Genomic DNA, 21320 nt, shown 5'->3' on the forward strand with positions numbered 1-21320 from the left:
GAGCATGCATCCATTCCTTGATATTTGTGTCCTTTGCCTAAGATGGTAATTTCTTATGTATAAGTATTCTAATTGACTAAGGATAACCCTCTTAGTAAGAATATATCATGCATGCTAAAAATGAAAAAATAAAATTTCTAATAATAAAAAAACTCTATCCAAAACTTAAATTTCTAAATTTGAAACAACATCTAAACTAGAATTAATTGAAGGTGTGACATGTGTTCCCTTAGCATGCTTGCACCATCTTCCAAACAATATTCTATTTCACTATCTCTTATGGCATGCATGTGCCCTCTACCAAGCAATAGTTAGTATCAATGCCCCCTTCACTTTCATTCAACCTGTTCATCGCTAATGTAAGGAAAGGGTGAAGGTGCCATATCTATTGTCTTATCTACTACCCCATGATTGGGAGGCTCACTTGCTTAACAAAAGGTAAAAAATCTTAACATACCCATTAGACATAGATCATAGAGGTATTATTAATGTGATGCATGTATGTTCTGGAGCAAAGCTAGTTGGCAGTGAGAGCAGAAGCGGGAGTAGAAGCAGGAAGTGGGAGTGGAAGCAGGAGCAAGTAGTGACATTTTCAAAAGTTCCCAGGTTGGGAGAGATTTTGGGAGTGAATTTTATAATATATTTTTATATATTTTGATGCATATATGTCAACAAAAGCATGTAGAATGATGAATTTGTGATAAAAAACATAAAAACATGGATTAAACCATATAACTTCATTCATATAGTAGTTATAATATTCATCTACGACAGGTCAACAAATTACAAGTTCTCACTTATATCAAATTACAAGTTTTCATTTATATAGCATGTAAGGGTGCACATAACCAAAATAACATCGAGTGCAATCCATCTATGAACCAAAAATACATCAACAAATAGGCTCTGGATGGCATATAACATCCAAAAAAAATATGCTACAACCAATACTTACATATCATCAAAATCATTGCCTATCTTTGGATCTTTAACATAAATATCACCCTCTAAGCATTAACATAATATAGTAAAAATGTAGCAGGTCAAGTCAACATGTTGTTTGAGTGACAGGTACATTTTTAGTTGCTATAAAATTATATATTATGGAGCAATGGAACACATAAAATATTGCAGAAATATAAACATAAAAACGCATAAAACAAGAGAGACACAGATATACGTGGTTCACCCAGTTTGGGCTACGTCCATGAAGAAACAACCAGTCCTTCCTTTTATATTATCCAACAAACTGAAGAGATACAACCTACAACAGATCCGTTGTAACACACTCTTTGCTCTCAATCTCCTCTCTCTTCCTCACTCAGAATACAGATATGCATAGACACAATACAATTCCCTCATATATAGTGAGGGGTTGCCTTCTAGGGCAAAAAACCCTAAATTAAACATAACTTCTACCGTCAGATCATCCGCCTAATGAATGGCCCACATTGACTAGAAATTACTATACTTTTACAAGGAAATTTTACATTTATTTTTAGCTTTGGGGGCACTGCCCTCGAACCCCTGCTGGGGGACTGCTGGCCCCCGGACCCCCCAGCCGGGGGGGATTAGCCCCCCCGGACCCCCGCGGGGGGGAAAATTCCCCCCGGCACCCCCCTGCGTGGAGGGGTTTACAGTCTTCCTGGGGTATACATCCAACTGAAACCTTTGAATACAGAATATAATCAAGCTCCACACCCAACAATCTCCCACTTGGAGACTAATTATAGCAACTCCACCACTGCTTCATTTGCTAGACAATAACTCCACTTTGGACCTGGCTATTTCTCATCTTCTTCATCATACTTGAAGACCAGTTGAAATTGAGCAGATTCTCAATTTCTCCCTTGCTACAACTTTTGTTAACATATCTGCAGGATTCTAGCTAGTGTGTACCTTTTCCAGCTTCAACTGTCCATCTTCCAATGCTGATGTATGAAATGGTACTTGAGCTCTATATGTTTAGTCTTGGAATGAAATGCAGAGTTCTTTGCAAGATGTATGGAACTCTAGCTATCACTGTATAACCTGCCCAAATCCTGCTTCTTGCCCAATTCATCCAGAAACCTTTGTAACCAAATCATTTCTTTACTAGCCTCTGTAGCAACATACTCTGCTTCTGTTGTTGAAAGTGCAACAACACTTTGGATTTTTGAAACCCAACTGACAGTTGTTCCACCTACAGTAAACACATATCCTGTTGTGCTCCTCATGTTATCTCTATTACCTGCCATATCTGCATCAACATATCCCTGTAGAGCTATGTTTGAACCACCAAAGCATAATTCTTGATTTGTGGTACCTCTCAAATACCTGAGAATCCACTTCACTACTTTCCAATGTTCTTTTCCTGGATTGTTCATGTACCTGCTTACAACTCTCACAAGGTTATACTAGAACCTTGTTCAGACATAAACCTGTCAAATTTTAGATACCACTGCCTTGGAACCTGTTTTAAGCCATACAAGCTCTTCTTCAACCTGCACACTAGTTTCTCATATCCTTGTGGCTGCTGCATATATATATCTTCCTCCAAATCCCCATGGAGAAAGGTTGTCTTTACATCTAACTGCTCAAGATGCAAATCTTCAACTGCTACTAGACTTAAAATAGTTCTGATTGAAGTCATTTTAACAACAGGAGAAAATATTTCATCAAAATCAATACCTTTCTTCTGTGCAAACCCCTTCACCACAAGTCTAGCTTTGTACCTTTGTTTTCCTTTTTCTTGTTTCTTTTCCCACAACTGATTCTTATACAAGACCTTTTCATTGAATATTAAATCTCTGCTCCTAAGGATTTTGTGATTTTCATAATCATATAAACAATAACCAAAATCATTAACACCATATCCAATAAAGGTACATTTCTTTGATTTTGCCTCAAGCTTTGTTCTATTTTCTTTGTTAATGTGGACAAAGGCTTCACAACCAAAAGTCTTTAAAAATGAGTAGTTTACATTTTTACCTATCCATGCCTCCTCTAGAATACCACCATCCAAGGAACTTGAAGGCCCTCTGTTTATTAGATAAACAACAATATCTACATCATCTGCCCAAAATTGTAAAGACTATCCTGCATGCAACCTCATGCACCTTGCACGCTCCATGATTGTCCTGTTCATCCTTTCTGACACACAATTTTCTTGTGGTGTTCTTGGAACTATCTTCTCTCTGCAAATTCCATTCTTTGAACAGTACCTATCAAACTCTTTGCTGCAATATTCACCTCCATTATCTGATCTAAGACACTTCAACCTTTTCCTAGTCTCATTTTCAACCAAAGCTTTCCATTTCTTGAAAGTATCAAATACATCAGATTTATTTCGAATACAATAAATATAGGTTTTTCTGGTTGCATCATCAGTAAAAGTAACATAATAACAAGAACCACCAAGAGATGATACCTAAGCAGGTCCCCATACATATGTATGCACAAGCTCTAATTTATCGCTCTTATTTTCTTTCCCAACTCTAAGGAATCTGACTCTCTTCTATTTTCCATAAACACAATTCTCGCAGAATTTTAAATCAACATGCTTCAAACCTGGTAACAAATTTCTTGAGTGAAGAATCTGCATCCCCTTCTCACTCATGTGCCCGAGCCTATGATTCCACAATGTTGTATCTTCTCCTATAGAGGTTAAAGCATTAACAGAATTAGAAATACCATTGCATAAAAACAATGTACCAACCTTTTCTCCTTTTGCTATTACCAGGGATCCTTTAGTGACCCTCCAGGTTTTATCTGTGAAAGTAGTTACGCAACCTTCACATACCAACTGCCCTATTGAATTCAAATTTTTCTTCAGATATGGAACATGCCTTACCTTCTTCAATAGCCACTGATTTCCATTTTGCTCTTTTATGAAAATTGTACCCATTCCAACGATTTTACAGGGTTTATCATCACCCAATCAAACTTGTCCAAAATATCCTTGAACATAATCATGAAAATTTTTCTTATTAGGTGTGGCATGGAATGAGGCCCCTGAATCTATCACCCAGGCATCAATAATATTTTATAATGAAAGAATCAAAGCATCTTGCAACACATCACCTGTTACATTCGCTTCATGATTAGTTTCTTGTTGCGCATCTCCTTCTTTTCCCTTTTGAGACTTGCATTCTTTCTTCAGGTGTCCTTTCTTCCCGTATTTCCAGCACACTATCCTCGATCTGGACTTGGATCTGCCTTTTCTTGACTTACTGCAATATCCTAGGCCCTTTCCTCTTTCCATTTTTCTTCCCCTAGTCTCTGCAGTCAAAGCATTACCTGATGTCTCACCAGAGCTTTTCCATCGCATTTCCTCGCTAAGGATTGCACCAACAACATCATCAAACTTTAAAGTACTAGATCCAGAGACAGAGTTACTAACGGCCATAACTAAACCATTCCAACTTTCTGGCAATGAGCACAGAAATAACAGAGCCCTAACTTCATCATCAAAATTTACCTCTACAAAACTTAACTGACTTGTAACTATATTAAAATCATTTAAATGATCTGCAACAGATCCACCTTTTGACATCTTCATATTAAATAAATGCTTCATAAGAAATACCTTATTTGACGCTAAGGGTTTTTCATACAGTTTGGCCAATGCCGACATTAAACCCTGTGTTGTTGTTTCCTTTGAAATATTAAACACTACCGATGCCGCTAGGCATAGTCGTATTGTTCCAAGTGCCTTTCTGTCCATAATATCCCATTCTGTGTCTGTCATACTCATCGAGTTATTTTTATTTCCGCTCAATGGTAGGTATAGATCTCTCTGATATAGATAATCTTCCATCTACATCTTCCACAACTAGTAGTTTTGGCCGTTGAATTTTTCGACCCTAAACGTACCATCTTCTGCCATTGCTCCCACTCGAACCAGGAACCCTTCTCTCCTGCGAGTTTATCAGCCAAATAGACCTTCGGCTCTGATACTAGTTGTTAGAAAATTATATATTACAGAGCAATGGAACACATAAAATATTGCAGAAATATAAAAACAAAAATGCATAAAACAAGAGAGACACAGATATACGTGATTCACCTAGTTTGGGCTACGTCCACGAAGAAAAAACCAGTCCTTCATTTTATATTATCCAGCAAACTGAAGAGATACAACCTACAGCGGATCTGCTGTAACACCCTCTTTTCTCTCAATCTCCTCTCTCTTCATCACTTAGAATACAGATATGCATAGATGCAATACAATCCCCTCATATATAGTGAGGGGTTGCCTTTTAGGGCAAAAAACCATAAATTAAACATAACTTCTACCATCAGATCGTCCGCCTGATGAACGACCCAGATTGACTAGAAATTACTAGACTTTTACAAGGCAATTTTACATTTATTTTTAGCTTCGGGGCACTACCCCCGAACCCCCCAGCCGAGGGGGGATTAGCCGCCCCACACCCCCCTGCGTGGAGGGGTGTACAGTATTCCTGGGGTATACATTAGGCTGAAACCTTTCAATATAGAAGATAATTAGGCTCCACACCCAACATTAGTAGGGTCATGATAGAGGAGTTTGAAAACTAATGTCACTAACATCAAGTTACATAGAGGGATTGGTTCTCCTAATTAAATACAAGTTCTATACCCTAGTACATGTCAAAATCCAATGGAAACATTGCAATCCCCCGAAACCTAATATCTTAAAAAAATAATAAGTTTGCTAGATTTTGAGTGAGATCTTGAATTCTACTTTCTCCATATGAAATCTAATGAAGTTGAACCACTCTCAAACATCCTGAGTGATTTCATGGCAATGTTAAAAATTTAAGTAAAAGGATGAAAATGAAAGATAAGGAGAATGTCACTTTTACTTTATATGTTATCTATTATTTCATTTTGTGAAATATTATTTAATTTCATATATTTAATTTAATTTCATATATTATTTTATATTATTTCATTTTCATATATCATTTCATTTTATATATTGCCGTTAATATATTATATTATTTCATTTTTTCCTCATTTTTTATGCCCCAATATGAACGTTGTGATATTGTATTACTTTGTTAGTGAAGCCCTCGTGGAATAAGGAAAGGATCCAAGATCTAGAACAACAAGTAAAACATTACAAGGTCAATAGGACTAGTATCATAGAGTTCAAAGCATATGACTTTGAGTTGTAGGAGGAGGTAGGGTTGACACTAAGATAGATGTACACTATCTTGAAAGAGTTTCCCAGACCTACCTACACGATTAATTGCTTTATTACATATAGTCAAGTAAAAAAAGTGTTGTTGCATGGAGTCGAATTAGCTATGGATAAATTAAAGAAATGGAAAGCAAAGGAAAAAGAAACCTCTAGACTTGTTGAAGATGGTAGAAAAGGATAACTAGGTCAATTATGTAGCACTATTCAACTGTAAAAAAGGAGACACAATGCTTGAAAAGGACATATCACATCAATCAAAAATTTCACACACATCATCAATTGAAAAGATGATCGAGCATTGTTAGTTTCCCCATCTCAAAAATATGGGTGCACCAAAGCTTATATTACCAATTTTGATAGATTCAGAAAACCACATTAACTTTGAGGGGATTTTCATTAGAATGTTCACTCAAGAAACTAAACATGGAGTAAAGGAACATATGATGGGTCATCTAGAGACATAAATTTTGTCGGTTTCGTTTTTGGGTACGCCATGCTTCCATGTGAATTTCTATCGACCTCTATGAAACCTACTTTGGATGTTCCAACATTCCAAGGAGCATTCAAGTTGGAATGGGTTCCAAATTGTGGGGGCATGTGAGCATAGTTTGGGAGCTATTGGCCATGGAAATCAGAAGCTTGGGGATGAGTTTCAAACTAGGAACTTGTACAAGCTCCCTCCATGCCATGATTTGTCACAAGTTTCAATGCATCTTGATACTAAGGTTCAAATTAAACTAAATTCAAGAATATTATGACATGTGACTCACCAACACTATTGATAGCACCACAATCATTATGACTTTTATCTCATAGGGCCTATTCCCCAACATCATTACTATCCTATAAGAGCTAATAAAAACATTTTTTTGTTCAATTTGTTGTTGAATGGGGGAACACACACCTAAGGAGGTAAGCTTTTCATAGAAATCTTTCCCATGGAAAACAATTTCTTATATATAAAACAACAAATTGAACTTGGGATTTTATGTAAGGAGATTGGAAAGGTAGTGATTAAATTTATTTAGAAGAAGTTGAAAATGTTTGATGTGTACAATTACATGTTCCATATTTAGAGTTAAAAAATGGTTATAGAGTATTATTTTGAAACAATATTTTTCTTTGCAAAAGAGGTGTAGGAAGAGTGTATAGAACATTTGGTTTTCACCACTACTAGTCCTTCACCCACATGTAAGTTGAAAGAACTTGAATTGGAAGAGAAATCAATCAAGGAATTCCTTGTAAAGAAAGCTATGTCAATAAATATGTGAAACACTTAGAAGACAAAGAATAGTTTAATCTTCCTTTCATTCATACAAGTGTTTTGTAATAATGCTTCTATAATTTTCCTACTAAAATATGTGGAACACTTAGAAAACACGAAATTAGTTTAATCTTCCTTTCATTAATGCAAGTGTTCTGTAATAAAACCTCTATAATTTTCTTACTAAAATTATTTATTTTATATTGCTACATAATTGATAGTAATTTTTTTTTAATATATCAAATTGAACCATTAACAAAAATAAATATACTTAATAACTCAATAATAATTAAAATTAAAATTAATAAATATAAATCTTCATAACAATTCATTCATTAATTTATAGATATATGTTTAAATCAATAAAATTCTTTTATCACCATCTTAATTCTTTCTTCCATTTTCAATCAAATTCACCATTAAAAGAAATAAAAATAATTTTTTTTAATAAAAATTATATTTAAAAAATAAAAATATTATTATGATAATATAAACCATAATATAAATAAAGATTTTTATTAATTATTAACACCCTACCATGTATGATTATATATTTTTTTTAAATTATTAACATATTTCCACCTATATAACCTGTATGACTATCTTCTCTATAAACAATTCATGAACCTTTCACACTCTCTCTATATATTCTCCATACATATATATTATTATGAACAAATACAATCCATATGACATGTAAATGACTATATAATTTCTGGAGAATTTTGAGCCATTCACACTCAATATCATGCCTCAATGATGAAGCTTTTCATTAAAAAAACACAAGGTAGATTGTAATGTCTGAAAAATAATGAAAAAAAAACAAATATAAGGATTACCATTATCAAGGGAATGTAAAATGTTCAAGGAACAATTGCATCGTGTAAGCATGTCTAAGAGAGCATTTTATATATTAAGTACTTTTGAGTTAAGTATTTTTATTTTCTTATTTTTCAGTAGAAAAAAAAAAGGCATGATTTATATTAATATAAAAGATATTTACATAAGAGAGGTGCTATAAAGAGCAATAACATATTTCTGTAGCTGGAATATTTTGTTGATAAGATAAAAACCGATCAGGACCATCATAGAAGCATAGGAAACAAAAGTCTTTGTATTAAAATTTGGATCAGAAAGATAGACAGATAGCAAGGAGCCAAAAACACATATATATACCGGTCCCAACACTCATATGGGTCATGGGATAAACAACGTACCTATATGTGAAAGCAGAAGGTGATGATTCAAGAGAAAGCAGAAACCAGTAGAAAGCTAGGTACCTGGAAGGGTGATTAATTTTAAAATAATAAAATTAATATAATAAAAAAAAAATTAAAATAATAAAATTATTTTTATTATATTAATTTATATGCAAATGTTACAGAAGGTTGCAGATAAATTAACAACAATTTTTTTGTATTCTATTATTTTGTTTCATAATAATGAGGACAAGCCTCTGCGGCATTGACACACTTGTCTATGAGAGGATGTGTCTATCCAGCTTGGGGTTTTAGTGATTATATAATTAGTGATTAAATAGATTATATAATAATAAAATAAAGTATAATGGACAAGTATGTGTACTTTTGGTTGCGTTTTCCAACATGTGTGCCCTTGCCCTTCTTCGGCGATGGATTTTATTATATAATAATTAAATAAAAATGTTTAGTGTTTATAGGTTTTATGGCAAATGGATTGTTTATATCCTTCTTATCTAAATTGAGTTTTTTGACGTGTTGACTTCTTTGTGATTAAATAAAATACTACAATTTCCTCTTCGATATTGTGACATTGAAACAAAAGTTGTCTCATCCTTAGGTTTACCAAATGTGAATGCTTTTTTATTAGTTAACGCCTCTTAGGCTCCCCTTAAGGGGAAGATATATATTATAATTTTTATAACATTATAATTATGGTGTTTAATGTTTCATCTTTGTAATGCTATTGTGCATTAAACTTTAAGTGGTAAAAATTTAGGGTTAACACAACTTCTTAAGGCAAGAGGAACTACCTCTATAACAATACTCTTATGCATAGGATCAACATAAAAGTTGATTTTCTTCTCATTCCATTTAACATAGCAGTTATCATTCCATTCAACAGAACAATTATAAAGTAACTTGCTACATAGCATAGCAATCTACCTAGAAAAATATATTAAAAAAATCTTTTATCCCAGTTACAATAACTTTTGCTATCAATTACTTCTTACATAAGAGGCGAGCACTAAACAACAACTCTGCATATTACACTTGTTTTTAATTTTGAGATTTATTTGGAGAAATTTAATGAAGATCAATTTTTTAATGATTTTTAAAGTAAATATGATGATTTTTTATAAATAATTATTTAGATGAAAGGTGTTTTATATTTCAATAAAGAGGAGGTGTAGTGGTTATAAATGGGTATAAACATTTAGATGCATAATAAAGGTGTAGTGTGTATAAAATAATTTATTAAATAAGAAAATAATAATAATAAAACATAATATCAATTTAATTAAAAAAATATTGCTATATTATAACATTTTTTTATAATGAAATTACAAACAATTTTTCTTAAAAAATCATAATAGGTATATCACATTAAAATTAAATTAAATACTAATGATTCATATTCATAATCACAATATTTTAGAACATATAATTAATAAAAACTTAATAAATTTAATTAATAAACACACACACACACACATATATATCATATGCTGGTAATCTAAAAATCCTGATCATTCTTTTCCCTGTGCTTTTTGCTGGTAATCTAAAAATCCTGATCAAGCTTTTCTCTAGGCTTTTCTCGACAGTGCATCTAATAATTCTGGCTAGAGATGTGGTGGGGGCTTCATCCTATTCCTCTCTATCTCTCACTCTTTGAAGAGTTAAAATTGAGCTTGGCCCAAGTACTAATAATAAAGTTGAACTATTAGCCACCAGAATTTTCTTCTCTTCACCTTAGCTAAAGGCTACACTTACATCCAAGTCTTTGGGGACTCCATGTTGATCATAAATTGGTTAAATATCACACAATTTTGTAGGAACATCTCTCTCATGCCTATCCTTGAAGAAACTAAGAGGCTGATAAGCTCATTTACCTATTTCACTTGTTCTCACATGTACATGGAAAGGAATCAGGACATTGATTGTCTTTCCAAGGAAGGTTTGTTAATGAAAACAACACTTTGGTAGGTCTCCTAACAATACAATGACACCATCACCTCAATTTTGACTCGCAAGCCATTTCCAGATCCTCAAATAGTGCTTGAATAATTCAACTCCAAGTATCAGTTCTATATATATTTTGATAATTTTAATGATGACTATAGCACTTTGACTATTTCATGCCATGTAGGCATACTTTGTTGTCTTATCCTTATATCAGAATGGACACTCTGCATAACATTTGTGTTCTTTCTCTTGTCTGAGGGGGGTCACAGATCTCATTTCAATTGTCTTTCTTTTCACGAATGCACCTATTTTGTGCATTTGTGTAATATAATTTTTTCATTATCTAATGAATAAAACTATAATTTTCTCCCCATTCACAAAAAAAAACCCAGCCTATGTTGGTAATATTAATTCTAGAATTTCCCCAGATGGGGTGATAAAGCGAGCAAAATGGGCGGTCAATTTGTTAGTAGGACATGGAAACATACCCCTTCAGGAGTTTAATTATGTCATGCATAACACTAAGGAGGTCCCCACAGTTAGCCACACTATGGTTATGTACAACATTCATTACCTAGCACTATCACTTGCACGAAAGAGGATTATAGGGGATTTGTAGTGAGATCACATTATTGACATCACAAATCTCATGAATTTAGATGGCTAACACAGTCCTATCACTTGTTTGGAATTCAATGAACAATGCTCAATGGGCACCCAATGGATATTTCACATACTACATAAGGATACTCACAACAAAGACTAACTTGAAGTGGAGAAAAATTAGGCTTCTTTAGTTAATTGATGTTTGACCTTAACAATTGGGTTTTTTTTAATCCCAATTCTTTGCAGCATGCAACAAGATATATCAAATGACTGGACCCAAGAATAGACGAGAAATGTTTGCAAAGCCTAGTCATTTCCTCTTCCCATTCCGTTGTTGGCATCCTTCCTCTCGGCACCCTCTTTCTCTAGATAGTTAATCCTCTATCTAGGTATGTGATGATCCATTCCTCCCACCAGTGTGAGGTGGAAGCATGCTATAGTCCTCTAGATGAGTGTCCTCAAGATCTTAGTGGTCCTCAAAAATATAGGTATGCTGATACTTTTTGGCTATTCATTCTTACTTCTAATTATTTGTTTGGTCCACTAGGGGAATTTTGAGGTATAAAATGGGTCTCCTAAGGAAACTAATAAAACAATAATTAAAATAATAAAATAAGAGTTATGAATGTTTGCCTGTTTTAGCAAGATATATCAAATGATTGGCCCCAAGAATAGATGAGAAATGTTTGCAAATCCTGTCCATTTCCTCTTCCCATTCCATTGTTCGCATCCTTCCTCTCGCCACCCTCTTTCTCTAGATAGTTAATCCTCTATCTAGGTATGTGATGATCCATTCCTCCCACCAGTGTGAGGTGGAAACATGGTATAGTCCTCTAGGTGAGTGTCCTCAAGATCTTAGTGGTCCTCAAAAATATAGGTATGATGAGACTTTTTGGTTATTCAATCTTACTTCTAATTATTTGTTTGGTCCACTAGGAGAATTTTGAGGTCTAAAATGGGTTTCCTAAGGAAACTAATAAAACAATAATTAAAATAATAAAATAAGAGTTATAAATGTTTTCCTGTTTTAGCAGGATATATCAAATGATTGGCCCCAAGAATAGATGATAAATGTTTGCAAATCCTGTACATTTCCTATTCCCATTCCGTTGTTGGCATCCTTCCTCTCGGCACCCTCTTTATCTAGATAGTTAATCCTCTATCTAGGTATGTGATGATCCATTCCTCCCACAAGTGGGAGGTGGAAGCATGTTATAGTCCTCTAGGTGAGCGTCCTCAAGATCTTAGTGGTCTTAAAAAATCTAGGTATGCTAATACTTTTTGGATATTCATTCTTACTTCTAATTCTTTGTTTGGTCCGCTAGGGGAATTTTGAGGTATAAAATGTGTCTCCTAAGGAAACTAATAAAACAAAAATTAAAATATAAAATAATAGTTATGAATTTTTAAAGAAAAATAAGGGATTTTTTCTTATTATTGTTTTATATTTTACTTATCTCCATATAGGTTTACTCAAATGTCAAGTGTAGACACATGTTGGATGTTGAATTAAATTTCACATCCAACGAGTGCCCACTTTGCACACTTTTGAGCAGACCAACATCAGGAAAAATTGAAGACACTATTTTTCATATATCTTCATTTTTTTTATGTTAATTTTACCATCAAGGATCGAAGATCCTTTATTAATGATGCAAAGGAAAGTAGAACACTCAAGGATGGGCCCCCCTCTGCATCATTAATAAAGGATCAAGGGTCCCCTTGATTCTTTATTAATGATGCAGAGGGGGGCCCATCCTTGAGTTTTCTACTTTCCTTTGCATCATTAATAAAGGATCTTAGATCCTTGATGGTAAAATTAATAGAAGTTAACTTATCTATGATATTTTCAATGTTAAGAAGGAAAATCAACAGTAAATTTTAGAGCCTCATTTCTCCACTGCTCGATAAAAAGAAGGTTTTGAGGCTCTTTTCAACTCTCTCAGTGCTCGTTTTTTGCATTTTATTTTTTGCAAAATGGGGGTGTGTACTTTTGTTGGATGTGGAATTTAATTCCGCATCTAATAAGTGTTTACACTTGACATTTCAACACATTTTTTCATGTATCTTTATTTTTTATGATGCATGCTTGCTCAAAAGTATGCATAGTGAGTACTCGTTGGATGTTGAATTTAATTATGCATCCAACAATGCATCCAACAGGTGACTAGAATTGACATTTGAGTAAACCTATAAGGAGATGAGTCAAAAATACAATTTAAAAAGTAGTTTTATTTTTTTGCTTCTAAAATATCTACCCATGAGGATGACATCATCATCTTGAATCCTATTGGTTCTTTTCAAGTTAATTTTGTTAGTACAATTTTTGTTTTGAGAGTCATTTTTTACCTCAAAATTCCCTTGATGCAAGTTCTTTTACTTCAATTGTTATAGGTCTTGAGACAACTCAGTCTCTAGGTGATATTGGTAAGGCTTGATCACTAAGAATTTGCTCCTCCATAACTTTTGGGCTCCTCATGCCTGTCATAACACCCTCCTTCTTCGGCTTGGTAACCATGCCTAGGGAAAGAGCCAAATTTAGGCAGGGAGTATCATATTACCAAGAGAGAGGCTACTCCAGAGCTCATTACCAAGTTTATAGCTCAACCACTCGTTATCGGGACTTGTTCCTTCAACTAGTTCAAGAAGAGATCACTCAAGTGGAAAGGGAGCTCTCTAATGAGTGACACGATCTTACAAACACTTAAGTGCTTGTTGAAGTGACATATTAGGTTTTTGATGCAAGTCATACTATGAACAAGTATATATTCTTACATAGTTGACATCTACCGATATCTCAAGTTTCTTGGAGAGAGTCCTTGTAGATCGAAATGAGATAAGGAAGACATCATCTTGACTATCAATTGAATGCAATGACTTTTGATGGTAATAGACCACAAGCTTGCAAGAATTGAATGGAAAATGGAAATTCCTGCTAAACTTGGCTACTCTCCTGGTGGCAATAAAGAGCCCATGCTCGTCGAAGCAAGTCATTCAAAAAATAGACATGTATTTTTTATTTGGTTCTTTACATTCAGTTCTTTCTATATTTTCTTATCTTAATTTCCAAAATGAGAAGCATCATTATGGCCAAACAATTGAAACTCATATTTTATTTCTTAGAACTAAAAAATTCATTTTATTTTTTTTCAATATTTTGAAACAATTAAAATTTTGTATTTGATTTAATTTCCCTCCCTATAACCCAACACAACCTTCAACAATTATGCATACAAATTTTTAAAAACAACCAATACAAAAATAATTTTTAAAAACAACCACTACAAAAATTCACCTTTAAAAATATAGTAATTTAAAAATTATATTATTCGTATATTTACTATTCTTCACTTAATTTTATAACTTTACATTCGTACTTTATAGCATAGTTACCAAATTCGGCCGTATTGCCGAAAAAAATTCGTAAATTCGACGGTTCGGTTCAATTCGCGAATTAAAACGGCAATTCGAATTCGGATTCGGTAAAATGCATTTGATATTTCAGTTCACGATATCATATTCTTCGCAGATTTTTAATAATGGTTACAAATTCGAGCATCCAGTTTACTGTAAATGGCATACGATTAACGATAATAGTAGATGTAGTTTTAGGCAACCAGAAATTTATCAGAAATGAAATATTTAGAAATTTATGATAATTATAAAATTGTATAAATTATTTGAGTAAATAGAAAATTTAGTTTTTTCAAAATGGATTTTTTTATTGAAATTTAGTAATTGATATTCTAAGTATATATTTTTAAAAAATATTTATAAATATTTAATATATTATTTCATTATCAATTTAAAATACTTGATAACATAAAATTTAGATGGTTTATTGTAATGTGGAATATTTTGGAAATGCACTCTATATTAATTATCATATAATTTATGGTGTAACAATACAAAAATTCTTAAAACCTATTATCATACTTGCTATTTTAAATGTAAAACTAAAAGTCTGATATATAATTTTATGTGCAAATCCAAATAATTTTAAAACATTTTTTTATCATTTTCAATATTATAAATTATACCTTTGAATGATTTAAAACATTGGTAAAATAATATATTCAAATATATGTAAAAGATATATTGCCGAATTTTAATTTTTGGTAACTATGTTTTAAATCATAGCTACCAAATTTGGCCTTATTGGCCCAAAAAAATTAGAAAATACAATAGTATGATTCGGTTCGGCTACAAATTTGGAAATTGCAATTTGGTGCTATATATATATATATATATATATATATATATATATATATATATATTAAAAAAATATATAATGAATTGTAAATGGTAGGTTGAAAATATTACAATTAGGATGGAATTAGCGGTAAAGTGTTTTTAAGAATAATTATTAAAATTTAAATTTTTAAAATATAAAATTTCTATATATATTATTTAATTTTATAAAAAATATTCTTAATATAAAATTTAATATTTAAATAGAAATTTATATATTATTCAAAACATTAAAAGTATAAATTTCCAATTTAAAAAAAAAATGTAGTTACTATCTAAAATTGTTAATAAAAAGTTTAATACTTAAATAGAAATTTCTACATTACTTAAAACATTAAAAACATAATATTCAATATTAAAAAAATTGCAGATCTAATATGGCAAGGATTTTTGTTAATAAAAAATTAAATATTTAAAGATTAAAAATAGAATTTTCTATATTAAAAAAGTATAGTAAATAGTAAATTGCATATTAAAAAAATTACAGTTGTAAAAAACAATAAGTTTTATATTAAAATATTGTAGAAAATAGTAAGTTTATAATAGTTAAAAATAATAATTTTTTATTTATAAATATTTATAAAATATATAATTTCCATTTTTTTGGATTTGATTGAGTGATTTTTTTAAAACATATTGTAAATATAGATTTTTTTTCTAAATAATTTAATTTTGGAAGAGTTATATTTCCGAATTTTTTCCGTATTGTATTTTTGATAGTCGAATTTTTTCCGTACCGAATTCGAATTCGTATTCGAATTCGAATTTGGTAACTATGCTTTATAGTGAAAAATATTGTCATCCCGTACCGCTAAGCGTGCTTTGTCAACATGAACAAGACTCTATTAGTAGAAGGTTTTAGGGAAATGTCCATTCAAAAAAGTGAACTAGAACGTACAAAAGGAGCCCTGAAAATAGATGAGTGGAAATTGGGTAAAATCAACTAAATCAGACAACTCAAATGAGACAGACCCTATTAGTGGAAGGTTGTAGGGAAATGTCTATTTAAAAAAGTGAACAACTAGAACGTACAAAAGGTAGCCCTGAAAATAGATGAGTGAAAATTGGGTAAAATCAACTAAATCAGACAACTTAAATTAGTAGAAAGTCAAGTTAGGAATATTTCAACCAGACCAAAAAAATATCATTTATACAAACATTAAACAAAGAGAGAACAAAAGGAGGAAGACAATAAAATGGTGTTTATAATTATACAAAATGTTGTTAAAACTTTCCACTCATTCCATGCTTTGTACAAAGCGTGGATTTTTCATTCCACTGAATCCATGCTTCATACAATGCACGAAGATTCTAGGTTTCTTGTGATGGTTGTCTGATTTATTTTAGCACAACAAACTTGATATTACATTTGTTTTTAGTATTGTTGCACCTTGATATTACATTTGTTTTCAGTATTATTGCAATCATATGTGGAGAAATGGGAGGCTGCAAAACGCAGAGGTCAAAGATGGTTATAGGCAAAGATTTCTGTAGGTCGTTTCCCAGATTTAAAGTAGGTTTTGACATTAGGATGAAAATAAATCTACGCAGAATTAAGTATTTAGATTAAGTTCTGGTTAGTGCAAGAAGCAATATCGTGGGGTTGGTACAACATCACAAATCTGAGTAATTGAAATTACCAGAGCAATCCACTGTGACACTCCGAACACTATTCATATGACATGAAATATTGTTCTTAATACGAAGACTAAACATATTGAAACATTATTCATATAACATGAAATATTGTTCTTAATACGAAGACTAAACATATTGAAGTGCATCAACAGTACATTACATTATGGAATTGATCTTTGATAAAGGAATTGATCCAGAGTATTGTCCAACCGATGAACAGATAGCGGATATCTCTATGGGATGGTGTTCAAGTTTTGCATTCTCAGTTTTTCCTTTTTAAATATTGTCCTTGTTTTCTAAATTTATTTGAGCCTGGCTTGATTGCAGATTCCAAAATTTGATTGATATAAGTAAAGTCAAATAATTAATTTAGTTTATAGTCATAAAATTTCCAAAAACATTTTAAAATTTATAATAAGTCATAAAATGACTATAAGTAAAGTAAAGGAAAAAAAAAACACAAATTACAAACCTAAACTTATATTCATAAACTTCCCACATACACCATTACCACTACTCGGGTTTCTTCTGACCTCATACTTTCACATACATTACAATCACCCAATTACTTATATGTAAAGCCCTAAATCACCAAATATAGAAACATGCTATCTTGTCTCTTGTGTCCTCATACTTTCGCACACATTACAATCACCCAATTACGTGTATATAAAACCTTAACTGATAGAAGCATGTTATTTTTAACTGACTTAATTCAATTCCAACTAATTTGTTTATGCAAACTCACACTAAATTTTTCTTTTAAGAAACTCAAACTTTTAATATTAAACTCTATTTAACTCAAATCAATTGCTCACTCCATACAAACTCACATTAAATTTAGTTTTCTTAAATATCTATGAAACTCAAACTTTTAATATTAAACTCTATTTAACTCAAATCACTACTCACTACTGCTCACTTCATACATCGCATACTTGTTTATGCAAACTCACACTAAATTTGACTTTGGCTTTCTTAAATATCTAGGAAACTCAAACTTTTAATATTAAACTCTATTTAACTAAAATCAACTGCGCACTTCATACATCACATACACACCAGAGTAATTACAATTTCCAACATATTTTTCTGTAAAGCTTTTGTGTTTTGTTCCACAATTATATTACAATTTCCAACATATTTTTCTGTAAAGCTTTTGTGTTTTGTTCCACAATTATATTTCAGATTTCTACAACTAGCCAATTTTATGTCAAATAATGCATCTCAACAGCATCACAGTATATTAGTTTGAATCCTTAATTTGAACAATTTTTTCGAGGTGTCAGAGTTCAGTTTTAGGTGCCTACAGATGGATATAGGTACGTATTTAGGGAATGAAAGTAAACATAATCGATTGGTTATGTTGAGACTCACCTTTAAAACGTCGAGCTCGGGTCCTTTCAACGCATCGAAATATCGTCCAGCGGGAATATTAAGATGCACATGATGAATATTATGATCTTGGCGTTCCAGTTCTTCCATCCTCCGGGCCTGCAGCAGAGCGTTACCAGACTTGGTCCCGAATAATGAGTAATTCTGATCCTTCGTTGTCTCCTTATTTTTATTGCTGCTAAACCCTCCGAAACTGGCCCCGCTTCTTTCCAGAACCTTAGGGCGGTTGCCATTTTCCTTATTCCACTGAGAAAAACCTGTTCCCAGTGACAGTTGGCGGGTTAACTTCCCTTCCAAGGGGTTGCTCTTACCTTTTCCCTTCTGTACTGGAAGTACAGTAGTGCATTTTTTCTTCATTTGATCAAAATTAACAGCACCTCTGAGGGATTCAAGCTTATCCGTAGCACCAGAATTGTCTAATTTGGACATTAATTTCGGATTGCAAATCTCAATTGAATGTTGACTCTCCTGGTCACCAGCTTCCTCGAGCTCGTCAACTTTATGTAATTTCTGCATTGCCTGATCAGAAATCGATCCCACTGTACAAATTGAACTGCTTGGACCATGGACAGATTTGTAATCTTTCATATCGTTTTGGATCAACAGTTGTTGCTCCAGCTTGTTCTTGAAGTTACTCCTTTATGGGATTCATGTCAGTGAAGATTTTCGATGTTTGTTGAGGAAATAACGACTGCATAGTTTGGTGCAGTATCACGAGAAACGGTCTGCTGAACGATAACGACGTGAGAGGTGGGTATGCAACGGACGATAAAGACTTCACAGGTGGGTATTTAGGGATATCACAGATTTTGCAGAGAGAGGAGACTTTTGAATGTAGCAGCGTTATTTACCGATCCACTTCTCGTGAATTTAACTCCATATCGCCTGCTCCTCGTTATCGATGTTTCGTGTCATATCACGAAATGTGACTGTAGCTCATGTTTTCGCACAAAAAGTATTGCCTCCACTATGCATGAGTTCAGTCAAAAGTGATTTTGAGGACATGCGGATCCCATCTAGTTTAACAAGGTTTTCACTCTTCATCCTAAGGAGAGAAGTGAAGCTAATTGTTTGACTTTTAAGACCGTGAGGTTAATTGTTTGAATTTGGTAGATTTCATGATATTCTCAATTTCATCCCAATAAATTTAGAATGGTCTTTATAATGTAGCAGTTGAATCAAAAATACTTAGTTAGAATGGTCTTTATCATGTAGCAGTTGAATAAAAAATAGTTTTGAAGAAATATTTGGTTAAGTCATATTTATAGAATCAATTAAATAAGAAAAATAGATCTTAGATTTTTATGATTTATATTTTAGATAAATGTTTTTCGGATTAATCACATCATTAAAATTTGGTTGATTTTTCGAACCAACAAATGTGGTTATAATATTGAAAAATTATACAATCTTCCCATTGAAAACTAGCCAATGGAGATTAGTTAAACATATAAATAAAAATTCAAGAAAGGCAGATAGGAATTATTTAATATTATAAATTTAGTTATAAATTAGTTGTTAGGAATACTAATAACAATAGTAATATATTGTTAAGAATACTTCATAAATTAATAAGGGCGTTAGGAATAAGTTATAAATATTAATAAAATAGTAGTTAAGAGATTATATATAATATTAAATAATAAGAAAATTATAAGGGGGTTAAGAATAAGTTATAAAAATTAATAAAAATAGTTGTTAGGAGTTTATATATAATATTAAATAATAATAAGGTTATAAGGTTGAGTTCCAAAATATTATATATTATAAAGTATAAGGTTAAGAAAGGTTAAGGGTAGATTTCAAAATATTATATATTAATAATAAGTTATAAAAATTAATAAAAATAGTTGTTAGGAGTTTATATATAATATTAAATAATAATAAGGTTATAAGGTTGAGTTCCAAAATATTATATATTAATAAAAGAATTAGGAGCTCAATAATTTAATAAGTTAAAAAATAGGGTCAAAAAATGAATCAAAATAAAGATAAAGGGATAATATATGTTATAAATATATAAGAAAATGTGAGGAGGGAAATTACTTTAATATTAACAAAGAGGTTAAGAATATGTTTCAAAATATTATAAAGCACTTAGGAGCTTGAAAATCTATTTTAAGTATGTTAAATATATAAAGAAAAGGGAGGAGGGAAATAAAGTTTAGATCCAATTTATTCTATATTATAACATGAGGTATTATAAATTTAGTTATAAAATAGGAATATATCGATACTTCATAAATTAATAAAAGCGGGTTAAGAATAAGTTATAAATATTAATAAAAATAATTGTTAAGAGTTTATATATAATATTAAATAATAATAAGGTTATAAGGTTTAGTTCCAAAATATTATATATTATAAAGTATAAAGTTAAGAGAGGTTAAGAGTATGTTTCAAAATATTATATATTAATAAAGCAATTAGGAACTTAATAATTTATTAAGTTAAAAAATAGTGTCAAAAAATGAATCAAAATAAAGATAAAGAGATAATATATGTTAGAAATATATAAATAAAATGTGAGGAGGGAAATTACTTTAATATTACCAAAGAGGTTAAGAATAGGTTTCAAAATATTATAAAGCACTTAGGAGCTTGACAATTTATTTTAGTTATGTTAAATATATAAATAAAAAGGGAGGAGGGAAATAAAATAAAAAAAGGGGAAAGAGACACAAGGATCATAAGGAGAGGGTCGAAATCCAACTCTTACTCAATTTCCAACGATCATCTCTGTTGAGATTTATAGCATGCCTCTCAATATCAATAGCCTCCCTAAGCTTCCTATGGTGGAATTGATCAACCCTAGCAATGACTCTAGATTCCT

General features: G+C 31.7%; 1 pseudogene across 1 annotated transcript in view; it reads right to left on the reverse strand.

Annotated features, from left to right (window-relative positions):
* Nucleotides 1-19126, reverse strand: part of LOC149191564 (guard cell S-type anion channel SLAC1-like) — a 224476-nt pseudogene extending 205350 nt beyond the window's left edge. Inside the window, exon 1 of the transcript XR_016254833.1 lies at nt 18470-19126. The product of XR_016254833.1 is annotated as a guard cell S-type anion channel SLAC1-like (transcript). The remainder of the gene's footprint in view (nt 1-18469) is intronic.
* Nucleotides 19127-21320: the final 2194 nt, after the last annotated feature.

Source organism: Pinus tabuliformis, chromosome 2_2, assembly GCF_031772625.1.
Source record: "Pinus tabuliformis cultivar Carrire ecotype Pingquan chromosome 2_2, CPIR1, whole genome shotgun sequence".
Lineage (NCBI taxonomy): Eukaryota > Viridiplantae > Streptophyta > Pinopsida > Pinales > Pinaceae > Pinus > Pinus tabuliformis.